We start from the raw sequence: 24563 nt of genomic DNA, 5'->3' as shown, positions 1-24563 counted from the left end.
ATACTCCCTTAAAAAGCGGGAATATTACTGTTTGTCCCTCTTGAGACACCATAGCAACAACATAGCTTCCTCAAAATAGTTCAGAATTAATCAAAGATAAATCAAGAAATCTGTAATAAATGTTGACGTTTTTGCTGAGGATGTTTGGTGTAGCTCAGTTGGTAGAGTGTGGTGCTTGCAGTGCCAGGGTTATGGGTTCGATTCCCACGGGGGACCAGTACAAAAATAAATATCTAAATGTATGCACTCACTACTGTACGTCGCTCTGGATAAGAGCATCTGCTAAACGACTAAAATGTAATGTCAAATGTTGCAGTATTTCTCAAGTGAAAAAATGTGCATGAAAATTAGTAATTTCTTGTTGAATGATAACAAACCCTTCATTGAAGAATCCCGTCCATAGTTCCCACTCCTACTAGGAGTAGTACTGTTGACCAATCACCAATGAAGGGGCGTAGACTTCGGCAGCCGAACTTCAACTTGCCTCAACAACATAAAATCTGTGTGCTCGAACAGCCCCTCAAAAAACTGCAGAACAACAAAATGTTATGATAATATACAGTACCAGTCAAATGTTTGGACACACCTACTCATTCCAGGGTTTTTCTTTATTTTTACTATTTTCTATATTGTAGAATAATAGTGAAGACATCAAAACTAGTAGTCACCCTTTGCCTTGATGACAGCTTTGCACATTCTTGGCATTCTCTCAACCAGCTTCATGAGGTAGTCACCTGGAATGCATTTCAATTAACAGGTGTGCCTTCTAAAAAGTTAATTTGTGGAATTTCTTTCCTTCTTAATGCATTTGAGCCAATCAGTTGTGTTGTGACAATGTAGGTGTGGTATACAGAAGATAGCCCTATTTGGTAAAAGACCAAGTCCATATTATGGCAAGAACAGCTCAAATAAGCAAAGAGAAATGACAGTCCATCATTACTTTAAGACATGAAGGTCAGTCAATATGGAACATTTCAAGAACTTTTAAAGTTTCTTCAAGTGCAGTCGCAAAAACCATCAAGCGCTATGATGAAACTGTCTCTCATGAGGACCGCCACAGCAAAGGAAGACCCAGAGTTACCTCTTCTGCAGAGCATAAGTTCATTAGAGTTACCAGCCTCAGAAATTGCAGCCCAAATAAATGCTTCACAGAGTTCAAGTAACAGACACATCTCAACATCAACTGTTCAGAGGAGACTGCATGAATCAGGCCTTCATTGTCGAATTGCTGCAAAGAAACCACTACTAAAGGACACCAAGAAGAAGAAGAGACTTGCTTGGGCCAAGAAACACGAGCAATAGACATTAGACTGGTGGAAATCTGTCCTTTGGTCTGAGGAGTCCAAATTTGAGATTTTGGGTTCCAACTGCCGTGTCTTTGTGAGACGCAGAGTAGGTGAACGGATGATCTCTGCATGTGTGGTTCCCACCGTGAAGCATGGAGGAGGAGGTGTGATGGTGTGGGGGTGCTTTGCTGATGACACTGTCTGTGATTTATTTAGAATTCAAGGCACACTTAACCAGCATGGCAACCACAGCATTCTGCAGCAATACGCCATCTCATCTGGTTTGCGCTTAGCAGGACTATCATTTGTTTTTCAACAGGACAATGACCCAACACACCTCCAGGCTGTGTAAGGGTTATTTGATCAAGAAGGAGAGTGATGGAGTGCTGCATCAGATGACCTGGCCTCCATAATCACCCGACCTCAACCCAATTGAGATGGTTTGGGATGAGTTGGACCGCAGAGTGAAGGAAAAGCAGCCAACAAGTGCTCAGCATATGTGGGAACTCCTTCAAGACCATTGGAAAAGCATTCCAGGTGAAGCTGGTTGAGAGAATGCCAAGAGTGTGCAAAGCTGTCATCATGGCAAAGGGTGGCTACTTTGAAGAATCTAAAATCTAAAATATATTTTCATTTGTTCAACACTTCTTTGGTTACTACATGATTCCATATGTGTTATTTCATAGTTTTGATGTCTTCACTATTATTCTACAATGTAGAAAATAGTAAAAATAGAAAAACCCTGGAATACGTAGGTGTGTCCAAACTGTTGACTAGTACTGTATGTGCGAACTGTTTCGACTAGGAAGCATGCGACAGGCATAATGCTTTCACCTCATGTACATGGTGAGGTACAGGGGTGTGACTGACAGTGCAGTATCAAACACACACACTCAAACATACACGCATGCACACGCACACTCTCCTGCTCTCACCCTCTATACAGACACACACACACATCTACCTGCTGAGGTCAATCTCATCTCTCTCTGTCCATGGTCGTATAGAGAGAGCATACAGGATAAGGATGCAGGGGGTAGTTAGTTAATCCCGATAGGACAGAGTGACCTTGTAGAGACAGGATAGGCTTTGTACACTCATTAACATGTATGAAGGGCTGAAGGAGGGCCAGAGGCTCACACACACACACACACACACAGCATCTATTTTTCCTTGTTACCAAGCATTCAGCTGGAGGCAAGGTTTCTTCATTACTAGTCTGTGGGTGGTGGTGGTGAGGTGGGCTACCTGACTAGGCCTCGGACACTAACTATGGCCTGTAGGCTGGCTCTTGTCCTGACTGAGAAATATAGCTTACACAGTATTACTTACAGTAAACCAACCAATCCGCTTACTAAAAGTCTACATCCAGTATAGCCAATACAGACAGATTTCTATGAGGAAACTTTATGAGGATGCCGACTTGAGCATTTCCTCGTAGGCCCAGGCATATTGTTTGTTAAGCGTGTAATTAAAGTTGCCTATTTATTCATGCTCAGATGAGAACTTGCATGTGTAGGACTATGTGTTAGCGATTGTGCTTCTTTAAATTCATGCTTAGACAAAGTCATTATCTTGCTTATCCACCCCCCAAAGAAAATGGTCAAAATAAGGTGCATGTCTCATGCACTACTTTACCTGTGCAGTGCGCGCACAATGTTTGGGATAATCCATTCTAAAATGCCAGTGACATAATATTAAGTTTTGTGCTACTTAAAATTAAAATTATAATATTTCCAATTACCTTGAAATGTGTTAGTTTCAAATAAATGTGTATTGTATCTTATTTTGAGGTGTATGCTATTTTTGTTTAATGTGTGGATCCCATTGAGTTCCACCTGTCATGAGTATGGGACCATTTCCGGTTTCAGGCAGTTTGCTCGTTAATCAGGAGGTCAGGTGGTGTGTAGACAGCATGCTGTTCATGTAGTTCTCATGTATTAGCCAGAATTGTGCCAGTCTTTCATTTTTGGGGGTGTTTGGGTGTTTTGGCTTGTAGCTGTTAAGTCACTGAAGTAGGCTACTTTAGATCCTGTTTTTCCTGGGCTGTTTTTTCAATAGAAACCTCTTTGAAGTACAACTATTCTTTGCCCTTGAATTACTGGACTGTACATTTGTAAATACCTTCATCATCACTGCTGCACTGTGGGCCTACAACACTGTAAATCAAACCATCTGCTGTCCAACTATGTGCCCAAAACCCAAAGAACTATGCTGCTGGATCCGCCATTCCACTATTGAACTGAGTAGCAGGTTAGATTCTCCCATGGCCTTAAACAACCCCAGGCCTCATTTGAATGACTTAGCATGGAGTAATATTTTACCTGTGTTCTGTTATAGCACACAGTCCTTGGCTATGTTATCAAAATATTCCACGAGGACACCTGTTCAATTCCCATGTATTGGTCCACCAAGACCAGTGTGTATATAAAGAAGGGGACTGAGCCCAGTAGACTACATTAGTTCTGAAGAGACATTGTTTCAGAATGAGGGGTGCTGTAGCTCTGCAGGTGTTGCTGTTCTGTCTGTCTGGGACATGGGGTCAGGGAGAGAGAGGAGGGGTCAGAGAGAATGATATCACTGAACAGGGTCACAGTGAAGGATGAAAGAATGATGCTGAACAGTTGACCACCTAGCCTGACATCTGGACTGAGCTGAAGGTGCTGAGAGACATGGTGGTGGAACAGAGAGTGGAGCTGAGGAACATGGGGGCCAGAGAGACAGCTAGTGTGAGCCAGGTGGACAAGTTGAAAGGAGAGATGGAGGGGCTGAAGAGAGAGTATGCAGGTAAAGTTGCTGTACTAAATGACTGCATAAAGGTATTTTATTTTTCTTACCTGGTCCATTTAAGTGTTGGCATCTGAACATGAAAGAGCATTTCCTGTAATTCCAGCCCACGCAGCTGAACTGTCAGCCATGGGGGCTACACTCTAAGAATTAGGGGTTTAACAAGGGTTCTTCTAAGATCCTCAAAGTTCTTTGAAGAACCTTAGGGTTCTTGGCACTGAAAATTGCCCCCAAAAGGTTCTTCCAAGAACCCCATAGGAGGTGGGGTTCATCGAGGAACCTCCTTAGTTGGTGGGGGTTCTTGCAGGAAACTAACTGCCCAATTGAAACATTTTGGATTTGAATTTGAAAGGACAGCAGGTGCAGGCACTTAACTGAAAAATGTAAAGATCTCTTCAATTTAAGATAAGGTTTGTCCCTTATATGATTTAAATTGATATTGTTTTGTGATGATACCATTTATCTTTTCATATTTGTGAAAATCTTTCTAAAACATAAAATGAACACAATTGAATGGATATCAATCAACAAAGAGGTAAGAATATGTACTGTATGCTATAAGAATATGTTGAAGGCTAGCTGTATTGGGTGCAGATGACTGAACTGCTCACTTTTATGTCTGTGTCTGCAGGTTTACAGACGAGGAGGCATACAAAGGTATGTCAATTGGTATTGGTATGTTATGCAGATCACATGTACCATCCACCTCCCTTACCTCTTCAATGAAAATCCCATAGGCCTCTACATTATGGACAAGGTATGTGTATGAAAACCATCAACAAAACAGTTTTTTCCATTCACATTTACCACAGAAACCAAGGTATGAATACTGTTGTGTGCATGTTTTGTTAAACATCTGTATAAAATTACTATTTTTTGGATTCACAGACTTCACACTCCCTACACCTCTGATGAATATAACAGGAAACCTGTTCAATCACCATGCACTGCAAAATCATTCTGGCTATGGATACGGAGAACATCAACACATTAACATTAACATGCCAGACTTGGGGCTCTGCTGGGAGTTTACCTCATATTTTGATTTTTTTATTCTGCTTTGCCACTAAAATCATAATAAACATTGACAACTAAAATATTGGGTTATTGTTATGCTTATTATTAATAATAACAATAATAATGGGGGGGGGGTTCAAATATGTACGACAAAAAGTTATTCGAAGATCCATTAAAAGGGGTTCACCACAGTTTCAATTTGAAGAACCCCTAAAGGATACTCCAGGAACCTTTTATTTTCAGAGTGTAGACTGAGCGCCAGTGAGAGCCAGGTGGAGAAGCTGCAGAAAGATGTGGTGAACCAGAGAGTGGAGATGAGTGTCACTAAGACTGAACTGCAGTTCCACAAGAACAAGGTGTAGGAACTGGAGAGAGAGAAGACATGTAACGCCCAAAAGTCACATCTAGCCTTATTACTTGATGTAGAAAGAAGCTGTGTGTTTAAATTCATCAACACTTAATTTGCATTTTCTTTATTTGACATTTTAGCACTAGAGGCCAGATTGACAGCCAGTGAGAGCCAGGTGTAGGAGCTGAAGACAGAGAACAGAGGTAAAGTAAGACAGCTACATGTCATTTGATTACTTTGATCAACAAAGACATGGTTTGTTGAGGTCCTCAACAGTTTATTTGTATTGTTACATGATATCCTAGGAATGGGGACCAGAGTGACAGTCAGTGGAGGAGCTGAAGAGAGAGAATACAGATAAGACATGGATATTGATATACTTATAAAGGGATTTGAAGGCTGTTTATTTGAACAATTTACAACAAGTTTTTGTGTTTCATTCAATATGGGTCAGAAAGTATATATTTTATTTTGTTGCAGTTTTGGAGGGCAGAGTGACAGCCAGTGAGAGAGAGGTGGAGGAACTGAAAACAGTACATTCAGGTAAGACGAACACAGTCTTGCAGAACAAGTGGTGTTACTATTTTCTTCATCATTTTATTAACAATGTTGTCATTTTTTATGTAATAAATATTTTTGTGTATGATGGTGAAAATCATTAACACGTTCCTGTGTTCAAAGAGAGACCAAAGGTGCATTCTCTGCTGCTTTAGGTAGTACACTCTAAAAAGTAAAGGTTCCTGGAGTATCCTTTAGGGGTTCTTCAAATTGAAACTGTGGGGGAACCCCTATATTTTCAAAGAACCCCTTTTAATGGATCCTCAAAGAACCTTTTGAAGAACCTTTTGGGGTTCATTTTTGATCTACCCCCCCTCCCCTATTAATATTATTATTCTTAATAATAATAATAATAATAATAATAATAATATGCATAACAATAACACAATATTTTAGTTCTCAGTGTTTATTATGATTTTAGTGGCAAAGCAGAATTAAAAAATCTAAATATGAGGTGAACTCCCAGCAGAGCCCCAAGTCCAATGGGTATATCCTCTGGCGTGTTGATGTTAATGTTGTCACACCCTGATCTGTTTCACCTGTCTTTGTGCTTGTCTCCACCCCCTCCAGGTTTTGCCCATCTTCCCCATTATCCCCAGGGTATTTAAACCTGTGTTCTCTGTTTGTCTGTTGCCAGTTCGTCTTGTCTCGCCAAGCCTAACAGCGGTTTTCCTGTACGCCTGTTTTTCTGTAGTTACTGGTTTCCTGGTTTTGTCCATTCTGCTTGCCCTGACCCTGCCTGCCGTTCTGTACCTTGTGACACCGCCTTGGATTACTGACCTCTGCCTGCCCTGACCCTGCCTGCCGTTCTGTACCTTCTGGACTCTGTTCTGGATTACTGACCTCTGCCTACCCTGAGCCTGCCTGCCGTTCTGTACCTTCTGGACTCTGTTCTGGATTACTGACCTCTGCCTACCCTGAGCCTGCCTGCCGTTCTGTACCTTCTGAACTCTGTTCTGGATTACTGACCTCTGCTTACCCTGACCCTGCCTGCCGTTCTGTACCTTCTGGACTCTGTTCTGGATTACTGACCTCAGCCTGCCCTTTACCTGTCGTTTGCCTACCCCCCTGTTTTTGTAATAAACTTTTGTTACTTCGAAACCGTCTGCATCTGGGTCTTCTCCTGAGCCATGATAAATGATGTGTTGATGTTCTCCTTATCAATAGTCAGAATGATTTTGCAGTGCATGGTGATCAAACAGGTTTCCTGTTATATTCATCAGAGGTGTAGGGAGGGTGAAGTCTGTGATTCCCAAAAATAGTAATTATACAGATAATTAACAAAACATGCACACGACAGTGTTCAAACCTTGGTTTTTGTGGTGAATGTGAATGAAAAAAACTGTTTTGATAATGGTTTTCATACACATACCTTATCCATAATGTAGAGGCCTATGGGATATTCATTGAAGAGGTAAGGGAGGAGGATGGTAAATGTGATCTGCATAACATACCAATAAGAATTGCTTTGTATGCCTCCTCGTCTGTATACCTGTAGACACAGACACAAAAGTGAGCAGTTCAGCCATCTGCACCCAATACAGCTAGCCTTCAACATATTCTTATAGCATACATATTGTTACCTCTTTGTTGATTGATATCCATTGAATTGTGTCCATTTTCTGTTTTAGAAAGATTGGCACAAATATGAAAAGATAGATATTATCATCATAAAACAATATCAATTTAGATCATACAAGGGACAAACCCTACTTTAAATTGAAGAGATCTTTAGATGTTTCAGTTAAGTGCCTGCACCTGCTGTCCTTTAAAATTGAAATGTTTCAGTTGGGCAGTTTATGTTCCAGCAAGATCCCCCACCAACTAAGGAGGTTCCTCGATGAACCCCACCTCCTATGGGATTCTTGGAAGAACCTTTTGGGGGCCATTTTCAGTGCCAAGAACCCTAAGGTTCTTCGAAGAACTTTGAGGATTTTAGAAGATCCCTTGTTGAACCCTTCATTTTTAGAGTGTAGGCCTACATTATGCTCAAATAGCCACAATAGCCTGTAAGGGTACAGCCTGTGTTCACTGTAAACTAAATTCTCACAATGTTCAGGTTTCCGCTCACAAGACCTAAACTTAGCTCAGTGCCCCAAAAGGGATCATTGCTAATTAGTAATGAAATATAAATTACTTAATTGAGCCATGATACTGTGTGAGATACTGTGTATTCAGCCACTCTTGGAGGACAATGGAGGTTAAATAGAAAATGCCTCTTTGTTATTATAAACCAACCCGTGTCCTTGTTGCAGTATATTAGGGTATTTTCTGCTCTGTCATTCAATCTTTATTGAATGAATTCCCATCAACACTGAATAAATAAACTGTTCTGTTGTGTGATTCCGTCAGAGGGAAGACTGTTTCTCTGAAGACCTTCCCTTGGGTTTGTTCACACACAATCAGCAGGCTAAGTGAAATGGATATGTATGCCTGTATAAACCATATGCACGCACGCACACACACGCACACACATACACATACACGCACGCACACACGCACGCACGCACGCACACACGCACCCACCCACACACACACACACACACACACACACACACACTAATCCACCCAGGCAGGAGAGGACACTGCAGTCACAGATGGTATAGAGTGTGTGCTATGAATCTCAATCAGCTGAGGTTGGTACCTATAGGGACAGTAAGGGGTTAAATTGATCAGAATCGCATTAGGGGAAAGAGAGATCTTCAAGCAATTGAATATGATAAAACTGCCAATTAAAATCGGCATTAGAATCTCAAGCGTATTAGAAGGCCGCTCCAACAACCTGCATCCCAATTCAACCTAGGTTACATACATTTACTCCTAATGAGAAGCTGTTAGATTATGTTAATCCCAGTGGACTAGTTTAACAGGAAATAATACATTGAAAAAAGGTTATAAAACATAAGTCAGGCCTACTTAAAAGAAGGTGTCATAACAAACCATTTAAAATTATGCCATAACAAATGTCTGGCAATTTGGATATAGAACTTGTGGAAAATGTGAAGTTTCAGTTTTCCGTAGCTCTAAGAACTAGCCAATCACAAAAATAAGAAGGTTGTCAGTGCCAGAACTCCCCATTCCACTGTCTGTGCTATACCTCCTCTTTGTTTTGTCATGTCCCTGAGTGAAACAGAGCCATAGGCTGCTTACTATCCATTTAACAGCCAGGATAAACAAGGAGGGAGGGTGAGGAGACATTCTTAATTTCCCCCGAAGGCAAATGTGGCCGGGGACAGCTGGATGGCGGGCGCATGGTGGGTGCATGGCGGAGCTTCGGGATGTCCGAATGTATCAATGCGGCTAGCTACAGGTGATTCTATTCCCCTAGGTTCTCTCCATCTGTCTACTTATCTGTTGGTCCACAACAGGTGGTTACAGTCTTGGCAGCTCCACTCACACTTACATTCATGTTTTACTCACTTCTAGTCACTGTTGTAACGAGAGCCCACGAGAGAAATCACACATCCTACAGAACAACATTTACAGTTTTTTATTGACAAAGGCCCCTCAGTTGTGGGTGTTGGAGAATATTCCCTGTGCCCGCATTAAATGGGGGGAGAGGGGGGTCAGCCCTTCCTTTCACGGAGTAGCTTACACCCTATCACAAGGAAAAAATGAACTCCTCTCCCTTCCCCATTTTACGACTCTGAGTGTCGCCTGAGGAGGTCGAAGAAACAAAAGACAGACACTCTCAGCCGATCAGCCGACCATCTTTTCTGACTCACGTGTTACGGGGGATTATCAGCAAGTCTTTCAGAGCTTATCGGCTATTCAGAATGAGAATATAGTATAATTGACTGGATTATATTGTTGATATAGCATTGAATGGTATAACGTTTAATGATAACTACTGATAGAGTTAATTCAAGGGTTTCTCTAAATCCAACCCTTAATGGTGCCCCTCATATTAATTTGGATAGGATAACCAAATTAATCAAATAAATCAGATCAATTAATTATTCTAGTAATTAATCAGTAAATTATCTTGAATATTAATTAGCCAAAAGTCACAACATCACTGTGTATTATGGTGTTTGTGTTGTATATAGGCCTATTGTATGTTATTACTGAGTGAGCATCTGTCAGTGGGGGTTTTCGTAAGGTTGTGTAAGTTAAACCATAGTGCTACAGAACAAAATGTTACTAAGCTTTATGGCAGAGGAGGATGGTGGGAGGAGGGCACCTTGTAATGGCTGTAATGGAATTAATGGAACAGTATCAAACACATCAAACATATGGAATCAGCTTCCTATGTATTATGGTAAACAGAAAATAGAAACATTGCAGAGCATTGTGATCCTGAATATAGCCCAGGCCTGTGTGTGTGTCATGGTGCAGCTGCTCCCCACAGAGGGACAGCGCTACATCTGAAGGACACAGCTGAGCTCTTGCATTACAAATCTACCTCCCTCATCTCTCTCATCCCTTCCTCTCACCCCACTCTCTCTCTCTCTCTCTCTCTCTCTCTCTCTCTCTCTCTCTCTCTCTCTCTCTCTCTCTCTCTCTCTCTCTCTCTCTCTCTCTCTCTCTCTCTCTCTCTCTCTCTCTCTCTCTCTCTCTCTCTCTCTCTCTCTCTCTCTCTCTCTCTCTCTCTCTCTCTCTCTCTCTCTCTCTCTCTCTCTCTCTCTCTCTCTCTCTCTCTCTTCAAAAGTGCAAACTCAAAATACCCTCCCCTCCCTTACTTAACACCATTCATCAGATGTGTAGAATTAGAAGAATGTGCAGATATTTTCCTTAACGACAGTAAATTACACAAAAATAATTTTTGCAGTTTTTGTTCTGTATTTTTGTATACAGAAAATTGGAGCTCAGAGTACCCCATGCCTAGATATCATTTTGCATCATTACATAGGGAAGACCAGGAATCCACTGAAGATATTGTGGTTTTTTTAGTCATCATGTAATCTGTAAATAGAGTAGAGGTGTGTGTACACCAAATCCCTTTCCTCCAGCTCTAGAGTTACTGCACTGGATACATACTGATCCCATACATGGTTATACTGATGTACCTGCACCCTAAAAATTAGGGGTTCAACAAGGGTTCTTCTAAGATCCTCAAAGTTCTTCGAAGAACCTTAGGGTTCTTGGCACTGAAAATGGCCCCCAAAAGGTTCTTCCAAGAACCCCATAGGAGGTGGGGTTCATCGAGGAACCTCCTTAGTTGGTGGGGGCTCTTGCAGGAACCTAACTGCCCAACTGAAACATTTCAATTTGAAAGGACAGCAGGTTCAGGTACTTAACTGAAAAATGTAAAGATCTCTTCAATTTAAGGTAAGGTTTGTCCCTTGTATGATCTAAATGTATATTGTTTTATGATGATACCATCTATCTTTTCATATTTGTGCCAATCTTTCTAAAACAGAAAATGGACACAATTCAATGGATATCAATCAACAAAGAGGTAACAATATGTAGGCTATAAGAATATGTTGAAGGCTAGCTGTATTGTGTGCAGATGGCTTGAACTGCTCACTTTTGTGTCTGCGGATATACAGACGAGGAGACATACAAAGCAATTCTTATTGGTATGTTATGCAGATCCCATTTACCTTCCTCCTCCCTTACCTCTTCAATGAATATCCCATAGGCCTCTACATTATGGACAAGCTACGTGTATGAAAACCATTATCAAAACAGTTTCTTTCATTTACATTCACCACAAAAACCAAGGTTTGAATACTGTTGTGTGCATGTTTTGTTAATTTTCTGTATAATTACTATTTTGGGGATTCACAGACTTCACCCTCCCTACACCTCTGAAAAATATAACAGGAAACCTGTTCGATCACCATGCACTGCAAAATCATTCTGGCTATGGATATGGAGAACATCAACACATTAACATCAACACACCAGAGGATATACCCATTGGACTTGGGGCTCTGCTGAGAGTTTACTTAATATTTTGATTTTTTTATTCTGCTTTGCCACTAAAATCATAATAAACACTGAGGACTAAACTATTGTGTTATTGTTGTTATTGTTATGCGTATTATTATTATTAATAATAATAGGGGAGGGGGGGTAGTTCAAAAACGAACCCCAAAAGGTTCTTCAAAAGGTTCTTTGAGGATCCATTAAAAGGGGTTCTTCGAATAACTTATTGGGGTTCCCTCACAGTTTCAATTTGAAGAACCCCTAAAGGATACTCCAGGAAACTTTTCTTTTTAGAGTGTACCAACAACACCAATGGAGTAAATCCCATAACATTTTCACATGGAAATAGCTTTTGATTTCTATGATATAGCCTACAATAGCCTATATGTGGTGTTCAATGCAGGGCTACATTGCATGAGACTTTTTAAAACGTTTTTACATTATGAAGGGCTTGACATTAATTAATGATTGTAAATTGCATTGTATTGTGTTGCATGATGGAAGAAACTACTTTACAAAATAAAATGTAAATATTATTACCATACAGAGAATTAGACAACGTTGGCATGTTTGCATATTCAAGCCTGTCTCAAAATACAACACTGCCCCTTTAATTAAGACATAAGCTTTTTACCTGACTGGCTTTTCAAAGACATCTTGAAATGTAGCCTACACGTTTTGTGTTCTTGCAGGAAGCAGTAACTCCCCATTGCTGACCTATACGTATATTTAACTGTGCTAATAACTCGCTAACTAGCAAATAATATATAAAAATGTGCAGACGCGCTGCTCTGTGCACTGATCTGAATAGCGCATTCACTCGCGGGTGATTGAAAGACTGCTCGTGGGCTACCCCCACCAATATAATTATACTCCGTTGCGCTCTGGCTCTGCCTACAACAAAATCACAGACTCAATCTTGCAAAATTAGATTTGTTTTGGTTTGTTGCATTGAAAAGGGGCTGATATAATTTTGATTCAATAACAGAGAAAACGTTGCTCTATTTAGTGCAAACTAATGGGGCGAACTCAGTGAAGTTCAATCTCTTGCATCTCTGCGCCGCATGGCATTTGTTCTGTGCGGCAGTCCTGGAGGAACACACGCGCAGTTTAGAGGGAACATCGCTAATTAGCCTAATTAGCCTTTGCCTCTTAGCCACATTTACACAAACAGCATCCCATAGAGTAGCCTACCTGTATCTCACACATAACTCATGTTTAATTATAGATAACCTGAGGCTAGTGAGATGCTCAAGGGCTGAGCTGGAGACCTGGAGCCCTCTGGTCACAAACCCAGACACAGACGTCAGCTGTTTTAGGGGCAGGCTAGAGCCTTATTTTTATGCTGGCCTATCTATGTGAAATTGGTACACTAGATCGTTTCTTAAAATTCAGTACAGTTTCTGCCCTTACAGTTTCAGAGGTGTGGTCTTTCCTCCCCAAGATCAGAACAGAAGAAAGTTTAAAGGTGTGGTCTTTCCTCTCCAAAGATCAGGAGAAAAACACTCCAGGATCCAACATGTGGAAGAGGCCTTCAGGATATTGAATAAATCATTATTTATATGCAGTGCTAAAAGACATGTAGTCTAGTTAGTGGGGACAGCGCTGCAGAGTGTGATATTCCAGTCGACGCCGGAGCCAGGGCAGGGTGAGCTCCCTCTGTCTCTGTTCTTTCAGTCAGCTCAGCATTTTCCTCCTCTGCCACAGCTGGTCAGGCCAAGCAGAAGGTCAGGGGTCAGACAGACGGCCATTCCAAAGGCAACTCTCCCCTCAGAACAGCTGTTTAATGCCCGCCGCTTACAATGATACAGTATGGGTTTTCAATATGGCTAAGGCTGTACCATGTACAAACTAAGGGTCAGGAACGTCATTCAGAGCCCTGAAGAGTAATCCATATTAGTCTTGAATGGTTCCATATGGACTAAAGGCCATGACATAGCAACTAGAGAGGATCTGGTCCATTAGACCATAAGACACATGCTACTGTAGTAGTGAGCCGCCATTCTGTGTGTTAAAGAGTATTTATGTGGACCGTTTCTATCCCATAAGGCCATATGATACAGACTACACGGCTACTGATCCGCCATTCTGTACCCTATAGAGTAAAGAATATTGATGTTGGCTGGCTATAAGATACAGGCTAGTACAACTGTGGCTTTGAGCAATTAGCTATCCTCTTGCTTCTCCTCTCAGGGGTTATAATTGCACAGCAAACCTCTCGCTGGAGCGCCACAGAAATCAAACCTTTCCCTGGAGCGCAACAGAAATCGAACCGCAGCGGCCTTCTGCCAATGATCAAAGCCTGAGCCCACATCTCACCAGTCCCCCAAGAGAAGGAGAGAGAGAACGAAGAGAGAAGAGAGAAATGGAGAGAGGGAGGGAATCCACGCGGTCCATCTCCCATCTCGGCAGCGCTGGCTGCTTTACATATGAAGCACCTTTCTCCTTTTAATTCCCGTGACAGGAAACGGTTATCGCAGGGTGCCCAGAGGGAGAGCAAAGACGAGAGAGGCCATTACCCAAGATCCTTCAATATCCTTCATTACACCCTGGTCACGGCTTTGGTCTTACCCATATGAATACACACACTTCCTCACACGCTTGCACGTGCACGCACGCACACACATACACACTTTTTACCCCTGGGTGGATTAGGTGTTGTCTAATTTCATTTATTTCTCAATAGGTCTTCTTTCTAGATGCTTCTAGGGTATGGTTGAGTTGCAGTGGCGGTCAGTGCCATTTAAAATGAGGGAGGACAATATTTTTTTTTCATAAGCATAGCCTTATTTCTATTACAGCATATTGGATGACTGTCGTTCATATTCCATTCACCCAGTTCAATGTAACAGCGATAGGTTTAGGCTACTACTAGATACTCAAATTTAACCTATACCCATCATGAGGTTGCTACAACCTAGCCTATGAATGAAAGTTTACAACGTAGGTGTACACAGGTTGAGAGAAAAATGTGAGGTGACAGACATTGACAAATGGACAGACAGCGACACATTCAATATCGCCTTGCACACTCTTGCCTGCATCTAGCTGATATAGGGTGTAATCATTAGTCCAACACTTGCAAACAAGAGTTTCTATTGGACAAAATCAGGTATGTTTATCCCCGTTTTGTTCCATTTGCTTCTGTTTGAGAAATGTTTTTCAACAGAATTGGCAGAATGAATACACCCCTGATCACGCGTAAACACAGTTCACTTTCATAGCAGCCACATTGTATTCCTTCTCGCATCTATACGCTCTCCTCCTCTCACCTTTCCCCTTCTCTTGTGGACTTCAGTGCACAACACATCAGCTGTATGTGACCAGGCGAAAAAACCTTTCCAAGCCAAACCATATCACAACCGCTACACAGCCTACATTGTTGTCACCATATTAGCTAAAGTAACGTCATAGTCAACATAGCTAATAGAACTAATGCGTTAGTAACCCGCTACAGTCATGCAGTAACGTTACAGTGAATAGTCAGTAAGCAGTTTAGCACTTACACGGGCAGGCCCCGGTGGCAATAAATTAGTAAAACCAAAAGTTTACCATGACTTGGAAAAGTTCTAGTGTTGTGTTGGATAGTCATAGCCAGCTAGCTAACATAGCATCTCTCTGTTTGAGCAGGGTGTTTGAGTAGGGTAAACTAGCTAGCTGCATTTTCTAGCTAAGTGAAACTGAAAGTGAAAAAAAAAATGAAATCTCTATCTCTCTCTTGCTTCTCTAATTTTGGAAGAAATGAATTTGTCCAAAACTGTTCAACTATTGTATTTCTCTCTCTTTGAGTCAACTACTCAACTAGCTAGCTGTAGCTTGTGCTTTCATTACTAGATTGGGTGGACAACATGTCAGTTCATGCTGCAAGAGCTCTGATAGGTTGGAGGTCGTCCTCCGGAAGTTGTCATAATTACTGTGTCAATGTACCCAGAGGAGGATGGAAGCTAGCTGTCCTCCGGCTACACCATGGTGCTACCCTACAGAGTGCCGTTGAGACTACTGTAGACCTTCATTGCGAAATAGTGGGTTTTTATCAATTATTTGGTGACGTGGTTATATTTTGTATAGTTTTATCTAAAAATGATAACTTTTTTTATGTTTTACAATTTTTACAATTCCATGAGGAGGATTGTCCTCCACTTCCTCCTCTGAGGAGCCTCCACTGTTGAGCTGGACTTATCAACAAAAGGCTTTGACATGTTAATGCTTTAGAAGTGGTGTGTGTGATACAACAGATGGTGGCGTTAGCCTGTGATCTGCAAGCCTGTGAATGAGTCTATAGACATAGGTTGTGGTTGTATCCATACAAGCCTGGCTTTGATGGTTACAACTAGAATAATGATGGATCTGCAGTAGTGATGTGCAGTTCGCGAACGATTTGTTATTTTTACTGACTCGCGAGTCATGATTCGTTTTTCTGTGTGACTTGTTCATTTTAGTCATTCATTTGACCTGCTGGCCGCAATGAGACCTACAGCAGGATTGATACACACTCCTCAGGCTCAGCGGCTCAAGAGACGTGTTCTGACCAACAACTGTCTGTCATATATTCGCGCAGGAAAATAGATTATGCTGCAGGCAGCATAGAAAATTTTTATTTTTATTTTTAGAACTGATCATTGATCACATGGTGCAAGAATAAATGCAATTAATTGATTATGGAATGTTATGATGGACACAGCTTTATAGAACCAAAACGATCTTATTTGTATGCCTAGCAATCAACAAATGTGCTCACCATAGGGGGCTTATTGGAGCTGTCATTTGTGTTTGAATTTTCAGCCTAGTTTTCATTGGGAAGGCAGATCACTTTTGCATGTGATAACACAGAATCCTACCCATTACTTAATTTAGGCTACATCACTTTTGTTTTGAGCCGACTTCGCCGTGGACTTTGAACGGGCACTTGGCTCACGCCCAAGAGGCAGCCCGGTTCTAAAACGAATGCGATCACTTTTCACCCGGTGCAAACTCCTCTCACCAGGGTAACCCAGGCCAGATAATCAAATCCCCTCATTAGAAGTTGGATTGAAACAAAATTCACATAGGTTGAGTAGGATTCTGTGTTTTCACATGCAAAAGTGATTGCTTTTGATAAAACACTTGGTATGCCTTCCCAATGAAAACTAGTTTGAAAATTTGAACATATTTTATGGAAAAGAGATGTATGTTTCTGAAACGATGCACCATGCTGCCATGTTGACAACATGACCAAGCGGCACAGATTACTGTTCCGTTTGAGAATGGCGCCCCTCCCTCACTGCTTTTGCCCGGTCTCGTCACAGGCCATAGACCTGTGCACCGCGACTCAGGTTAATAGAACTTCCTCCTTGAGCGGATGTTCTTGGGGCCGGTACACAGTTATAAATAATTAGTACACTGCGAATTGACTGCAAGAGTCACAAACAGATATATTATTTGACAAAAACAGAATAATTTCAAACCTTGAGTACTTTGGGATACGATCACATATGCCTCTCTATTTATCTGTGGGAATATTTTGGAACAGATTTCCTCAATTAAAATCACGTTGAGCTGATTTCCTGGTGATTTTACAGTATTTTATGTCCAGCAACGAAAATTATTATTTTACTCAGAAAACTTGGGAGGGGGCCAAATAAAATCACCCTTGGGCTGTATTTGTCCCATGAGCAGCCTATTGGGGAACCCTTTTCTATGGGGTGCATTCATTGTTCTCTGGTGTTCCGCTAGCATTACATGTTGATTTATGGCCGCATCTAATGTTCTTTGTATAACATTGTTTTGTTTATGTCTATTTCATTTTTGTGAGTTGAAGGTGATGCATGAAGTTGTGTTTTGGCTGTTTACATATAATATTAATTTACCGTCCAACATCCCTGTGTTTTTGCTTTGTTGGTATAGCCAAAGTTTGTGAAGGGAAACCTTTCTATTCAAGCGGATTGGTCTGTCGCATGACGGGCTGTAAATGGAACAGTAACGGTTTGCGCTGTCCTCCTAGTTGTGTGGGAGTGTTGAACATTTTCTTCCTCTTCTGTTCATGCTGCTGGGTTGGACAGTGAGGTGGTGACAGATGCTACAGTAACTCGGGTCTCAGTGTGGAAACGTGCTGCTCTGGACCCATTCCATGTACCAGAATGATGCTCTTGGTGAAGACATTCTCACCTTTAGCGTTAAGTCTGTAGGCTCTACCAACAAAATACACGAGCACTCTGGAACCCTGTAAACCATGATTCGTTCGGTCTCTTACACACACTGGGTCAAACAAAGGCTGTTGCACATGTAAATGGTTGCGGTTCCTACAAGGACCTGTACATTGCTAGACATGACCGCCTCCTTGACCCGATAGCCAGCGAGGGAAGACAGGTAGTCTCACCAACAGCACACGTCCACAAACATTGTGTAAGAGAAGTTAGTTTGACATCGAAACGGTTTCGTCTACCAAACACCCCAGATATTGTTGGGGGGGGGGGGGGGGGGGGAGGCCAGAGGGAAGTACTTATTTTGGAAGTGTGCTGCTGCTTATTTGACTGTTACACGGAGCAGGCTTTTGCGGACAAGCTTCTAAATTCCCAGCCCCTCATCACACGTGGACAGCCTTGGATATAAGTTAGTAGCGCTGATATTTGGCAGTCTGGGCCACATACAGACTTGCAGTACCTGGCTTCAGTGTGCAGGCCTGCCTAAGACTAAATCAAAGTAACTGGCGAGGTACTGCGCCATTTCAGCTGTGATCGGCAGCCTAGCTGTATGAAGAACAATGTGCTTTTTGTATCCTTGAGTGTCCATGTATCCAATACCTTTGAAACATATGAATCCTTCTTGATGTAATGTATGATACAAATATATTTAAGGTTTGTGTGATATACTAATATTGAACAAAAGACAGTCATCTTTATGCTGTTCAGTTTAATTCAGACCAACCACCTCAGTTCAGAAAAATCAACATTGTTTTGAAGAAACGCTTCAGTACACAAAATATGTCACTATTAAAAAGAGAGTTTATTTAGGGGGTTAATGTCTTATTTCTCCATGCATCCTCCTGACTGCACCTTGCTTTTAGATAATGTTCCTACACAGATTTGATCGTAAATTATGCCTATGACAAAATACAGAATCAATGTGATTGACAAATCTTGAACTTGACATGGAAACTACATAGATTTTACAACATTTTGAGTTTTGAGGAAGAGGAAAGGACAGGAAAGAGATCCACCTGATGAAGAGGAAGATATCCCAGAAGTCTCTGGTCTTTATGTTCCTCAGAAGATCTTCTGCAAGACAAAAACAGTCAGCCCCAGCATTCTACTTCCCAGTCGTGTGTGCGTGCATTAGCATGTGTGTGCGTGCATTAGCATGTGCATGTGCGCCTCATGTTTAGCCACAGTTGTAAGCCACATCCAGGTACTTGTAGGTTCCTACACAGGGATCTCCATACAGAGAGTTGGATGCCAGGACGTCACACTGGCTCTTCCCATCACACCTGTGTCAACAACAGGTACAGGTTAACACTAGTCATGCATTTCTACAGGTACAGGTTAACACTACAGTCATGTATTTCTAATAGTACACACTGCAGGTTTCAGTACCTCTCTGACAGCTTACTGGCGGTGGTGGATTGGTTGAGGCAGTTGGTGTTGGCTAGTTGGTTATCGGGGTGCTTAAAGGAACACACTAACTGGTCACGGCGACCATAGTTGGCACTGTGGATCTGGATCGTACCGTCATCTGAGGGAGATGAGGAGGAGAGGTAAGGCTGGATGTCTTTGGTGTGTGCTAGTGACTAATATACATAGTATATAATACTGCTCTCTCATATATACAGTGAGGGAAAAAAGTATTTGATCCTCTGCTGATTTTGTACATTTGCCCACTGACAAAGAAATGATCAGTCTATAATTTTAATGGTAGGTTTATTTCAACAGTGGGAGACAGAATAACAACAAAAAAATCCTGAAAAACACGTCAAAAATTTTATAAATTGATTTGCATTTTAATGAGGGAAATAAGTATTTGACCCCCTCTCAATCAGAAAGATTTCTGGCTCCCAGGTGTCTTTTATACAGGTAACGAGTAGAGATTAGGAGCACACTCTTAAAGGGAGTGCTCCTAATCTCAGCTTGTTACCTGTATAAAAGACACCTGTCCACAGAAGCAATCAATCAGATTCCAAACTCTCCACCATGGCCAAGACCAAAGAGCTCTCCAAGGATGTCAGGGACAAGATTGTAGACCTACACAAGGCTGGAATGGGCTACAAGACCATCGCCAAGCAGCTTGGTGAGAAGGTGACAACAGTTGGTGCGATTATTCGCAAATGGAAGAAACACAAAATAACTGTCAATCTCCCTCGGCCTGGGGCTCCATGCACGATCTCACCTCGTGGAGTTGCAATGATCATGAGAACGGTGAGGAATCAGCCCAGAACTACACGGGAGGATCTTGTCAATGATCTCAAGGCAGCTGGGACCATAGTCACCAAGAAAACAATTGGTAACACACTACGCCGTGAAGGACTGAAATCCTGCAGCGCCCGCAAGGTCCCCCTGCTCAAGAAAGCACATATACAGGCCCATCTAAAGTTTGCCAATGAACATCTGAATGATTCAGAGGAGAACTGGGTGAAAGTGTGACCAAAATCGATCTCTTTGGCATCAACTCAACTCGCCGTGTTTAGAGGAGGAGGAATGCTGCCTATGACCCCAAGAACACCATCCCCACCGTCAAACATGGAGGTTTTGGGGTGTTTTTCTGCTAAGGGGACAGGACAACTTCACCGCATCAAAAGGGACGATGGACGGCGCCATGTACCGTCAAATCTTGGGTGAGAACCTCCTTCCCTCAGCCAGTGCATTGAAAATGGATCGTGGATGGGTATTCCAGCATGACAATGACCCAAAACACACGGCCAAGGCAACAAAGGAGTGGCTCAAGAAGAAGCACATTAAGGTCCTGGAGTGGCCTAGCCAGTCTCCAGACCTTAATCCCATAGAAAATCTGTGGAGGGAGCTGAAGGTTCGAGTTGCCAAACGTCAGCCTCGAAACCTTAATGACTTGGAGAAGATCCGCAAAGAGGAGTGGGACAAAATCCCTCCTGAGATGTGTGCAAACCTGGTGGCCAACTGCAAGAAAAGTCTGACCTCTGTGATTGCCAACAAGGGTTTTGCCACCAAGTACTAAGTCATGTTTTGCAGAGGGGTCAAATACTTATTTCCCTCATTAAAATGCAAATCAATTTATAACATTTTTTACATGCGTTTTTCTGGATTTTTGTTGTTATTCTGTCTCTCACTGTTCAAATAAACCTACCTTTAAAATTATAGACTGATCATGTCTTTGTCAGTGGGCAAACGTACAACATCAGCAGGGGATCAAATACTTTTTTCCCCTCACTGTATATATATATGAAATAGGAGAATATACTGTACAGCAGAGTGTTGACAAGCTTACCCCATTCTAATAGGGCATCAGAGCCTCACCACATTCTAGTAGAGCATCAGAGCCTCACCACATTCTAGTAGAACATCAGAGCCTTCACACGTGATGCTGCGTGCTGCCAGGACAAAACAAACAAGAATTACACACCACACTGGCCACTGCTGGGCAGACAAAGGCATACCTTCTCATAGCAGACACACATTAGCCTGGTGTATTATTATAATAATAAGACAGACTGACTTGCTAGGATGCAGGTGTAGGTGGTTTCCAGGTATTTGTAGATTCCGACACAGGGGTCAGAAGTACGGAAGACTTCAGTGTTCACTTCACACACCCGTTTCCCATTGCACCTGGGGGATATCAGGAGGTAAGATGAGCTATGGCTGGAATTTAATCAAAGGCGTTGTCAACAAGCATGCAGCCTTGACATTTAAAGCAAACATCTGCAGTGTTGGCTTTAAGAAAATAAAATTGGCTTTAAAAAGGGACATTGACGATACTGCGATGTGCTTTTCAATAATGCACCCCTGACTGAATCCCAGCCTGTCTATCAAATAAACACTTGGTGTGTGAGTACCTCTGTGAGAGGACCTCCATGGCGCCCGTCTATGAACACTGTTGGTCAACTGGTTGGCAGTTCGTCCTTCTTTGCAGGTGGTTCCGTCAGTCCGTCCGTACAGAGCTCTCTCAATGAAGATCACTCCAGAATCTAGCAGGGAAAGAATAAGAACAGGTAAAGAGACAGACAGCACTATGGAGAGACCATCAGGGTAGTGTGTGTTCATACCACAGCTCAGGAACTGGACGTTGTCTCCATTGTCACAGGTGACCACTAGTTGCTGAGGAAGAAACATAGTTACCATCACTTTATAGATGTAGATGCGCGCACACACACACCAACCACGTACCTGCAGCCGGTAGTGTACAGCAAGCTGCAGACAGCACTGAAAAACATCACAGCTAATTCAGCTTTACTAACCTTGGTCAGTCCCTTCCCTTTCCAATTCTTTACAGGAGAAGTAGTGTACAGCATATACAGTAAGTATAGTGTACAGTAAGTATATAGTATGATACAGAGTATAGACAGACATGGAACAGCACCTAGTCCTCAGATAATACAGGATGCTGTATACTACACCTGGGTCATACTGTTTATATTGGACTTCAATTACTTTCAAATAAACGGATACATTTAGAAACATCTGGAAATGTTGTGGAAAATAATCACTATACTTTGATTTTTAATAAAGTTCTCTTGGCTATCCACCTGCCCGTTCAGTCCTCTGGAGTGCTAACCCTAGCGCTCCACAGCGGTACCACAGGATTTAACTTATTTACACTTATCAACATTGCATGCATGCTTATTTCTCATTCCAACATTCCTTTTCTTAAATGTGGTCCTTGATGCTGGAGAGAACACTTCCGTACCCCACCCTCAGATTCAGCTTGATCCAGTCACACAGTTCCATGGTAATAGTAAGTACGTCGCTTACCTTTATTTAACAGTGGTCACTGATTCTGTGTGATTCGTCAAAACCTCCTCCGATGGCAAAGCACTCAAAGATTTCTAACAGGTCCCTTCGTGGTTGCCAATTATGTTGTGGAAAATAATCACTATACTTTATTAAAAATCTAAGTTCTTCCAGAGTTTTTGTGGAATCAAGAATTACTTTATTACAATTTCAACAAAGCCAGGCTAATCTGTAGATTAGGCCCTCTCTCTCTTCCCTAACTATATAGTGTCCTTCACACACACTAGCTTAAAATCCCTCCCTCTTCAGTTTCCCGCTCCGCCCACTTCCTTTGTCTATGATGGCAGCTAAATTAGACTTTCATTCAGTTCAGAAGCAATAGTAATACAATCAATCCCTTATCTTGCAAAAACACTCATGTTTAGTTTAAACTCTGTTCAACCCCGGCTCTCCCGGGCTTGACCTGAAGACTGATTGTTGAACATGACAGGTCCATACTTAAATCTTTTAAACATACACAAACCCCACCCCATCATGCTGTAATCAATCAAGATAGCCCAGGAGAGACAAAGGTTTAGCCTGAACTCTGTCCAACCCTGGCCACTCTTTCCACTTTGTTTGAGGAGAGAGGCAAAAGGCCACAGTCTGGTTTCAGTCTCTGATAAAGTAGGACAGCCATGGATTTAAGTAAGAGCGAGCAATTTGACCCTAGGTCAGATTCCCACTTCACCCACAGTGAAATGACCCAATTAAGTTATTTGCCTAGCAACAAAGAATTCTAACTCTGTTCGTGATTAAACCAGTTTTATCTCATAGTCCACTAAATAATCTCCATCAGAAAAAACTGGAATGCAAATACATTTGTTACAATTCAGTATACTCACAGGTGACCGCAGTCAGTCTTAAAAGGAGCATGATGCTGTGTACAGGTGTGGTAGTAGCTGGTTCAGGTGTGGTAGTAACAGGTAAGATGCTACGGATGGTCACCTGGCCAAATACAGCTTTGATTAACATTTGATACCTGCCAAGAACAGATCCTTGTTTGCAAAGCATCAACCAGGAACACAAAGCACAGCAGATTAGCAGTCATCTTGGCAACACACAACTAAACTCTCACGCCAGCTCAAACTAGAAGTTGTGTGTGATGTGCTGTCCTCCCTTTACGCAATCACCACGGCATGAAGCCCATTTTAGTTATCATTGGGTTTTATTTTTCACTGGGTGTAAGTTTACCCATGATTATGTAACTTAATACTGATTGTGTCCATAAACATTTAGTTAATTCTCTGATAGTGAGAGAATATAACCAGTGCTTAATTTGAGCCCGATGGCATTGTTCAGTTTTGGACTGTTTCATTCAGGAACCTATTTGGCCGGATCCAGTACCTCGTGGCATGAACAATTATTCACTTTTTGCAATGTAAAAATGAGTGCTGAGCAATTAACCGAAATGTCTGTTATTTTTCAGTTTTCAAACTAATAGACCCGTGTCAGTTCCATTATTTGAATTCCATTTTCAGTTTTTTTCTGTGAGCTCAATGTGGACATTGCACAGTTTCTCTGGAGATAAATCAGAACCAGCCTGAACTGTGAAATGTAGTAGGGAGTTGTAGTTTCCAACAGGCCAATGTTCTACATAGCTTAGCGCATAAAACATAGTAAATAGCTACAATGACCATAATCCATTGCACATCTACGGTATGTGTTTCTTTTATTCCTGATACAGAAGAGGCACAAGAATGCGCGATTGTGGGCGGATATAGAGAGCAGTTAGTTGCTATTCAGCAGTCAAAAGTATGC

General features: G+C 41.9%; 1 pseudogene across 1 annotated transcript; it reads right to left on the bottom strand.

Annotated features, from left to right (window-relative positions):
- Positions 1–19230: 19230 nt before the first annotated feature.
- On the bottom strand, positions 19231–23678 carry LOC311139639 (L-rhamnose-binding lectin CSL2-like; annotated as a pseudogene). Its single transcript has 8 exons — positions 23648–23678; positions 22189–22235; positions 22079–22121; positions 21869–22000; positions 21532–21641; positions 21362–21406; positions 19443–19581; positions 19231–19336 (listed from the first exon to the last, which is right to left on the bottom strand). The product of its transcript is annotated as an L-rhamnose-binding lectin CSL2-like (transcript).
- Positions 23679–24563: the final 885 nt, after the last annotated feature.

This window comes from Coregonus lavaretus (assembly GCF_964263955.1).
Source record: "Coregonus lavaretus genome assembly, chromosome: 13".
Taxonomy (NCBI): domain Eukaryota; kingdom Metazoa; phylum Chordata; class Actinopteri; order Salmoniformes; family Salmonidae; genus Coregonus; species Coregonus lavaretus.
This window is presented reverse-complemented; position numbering and strand designations above follow the sequence as displayed.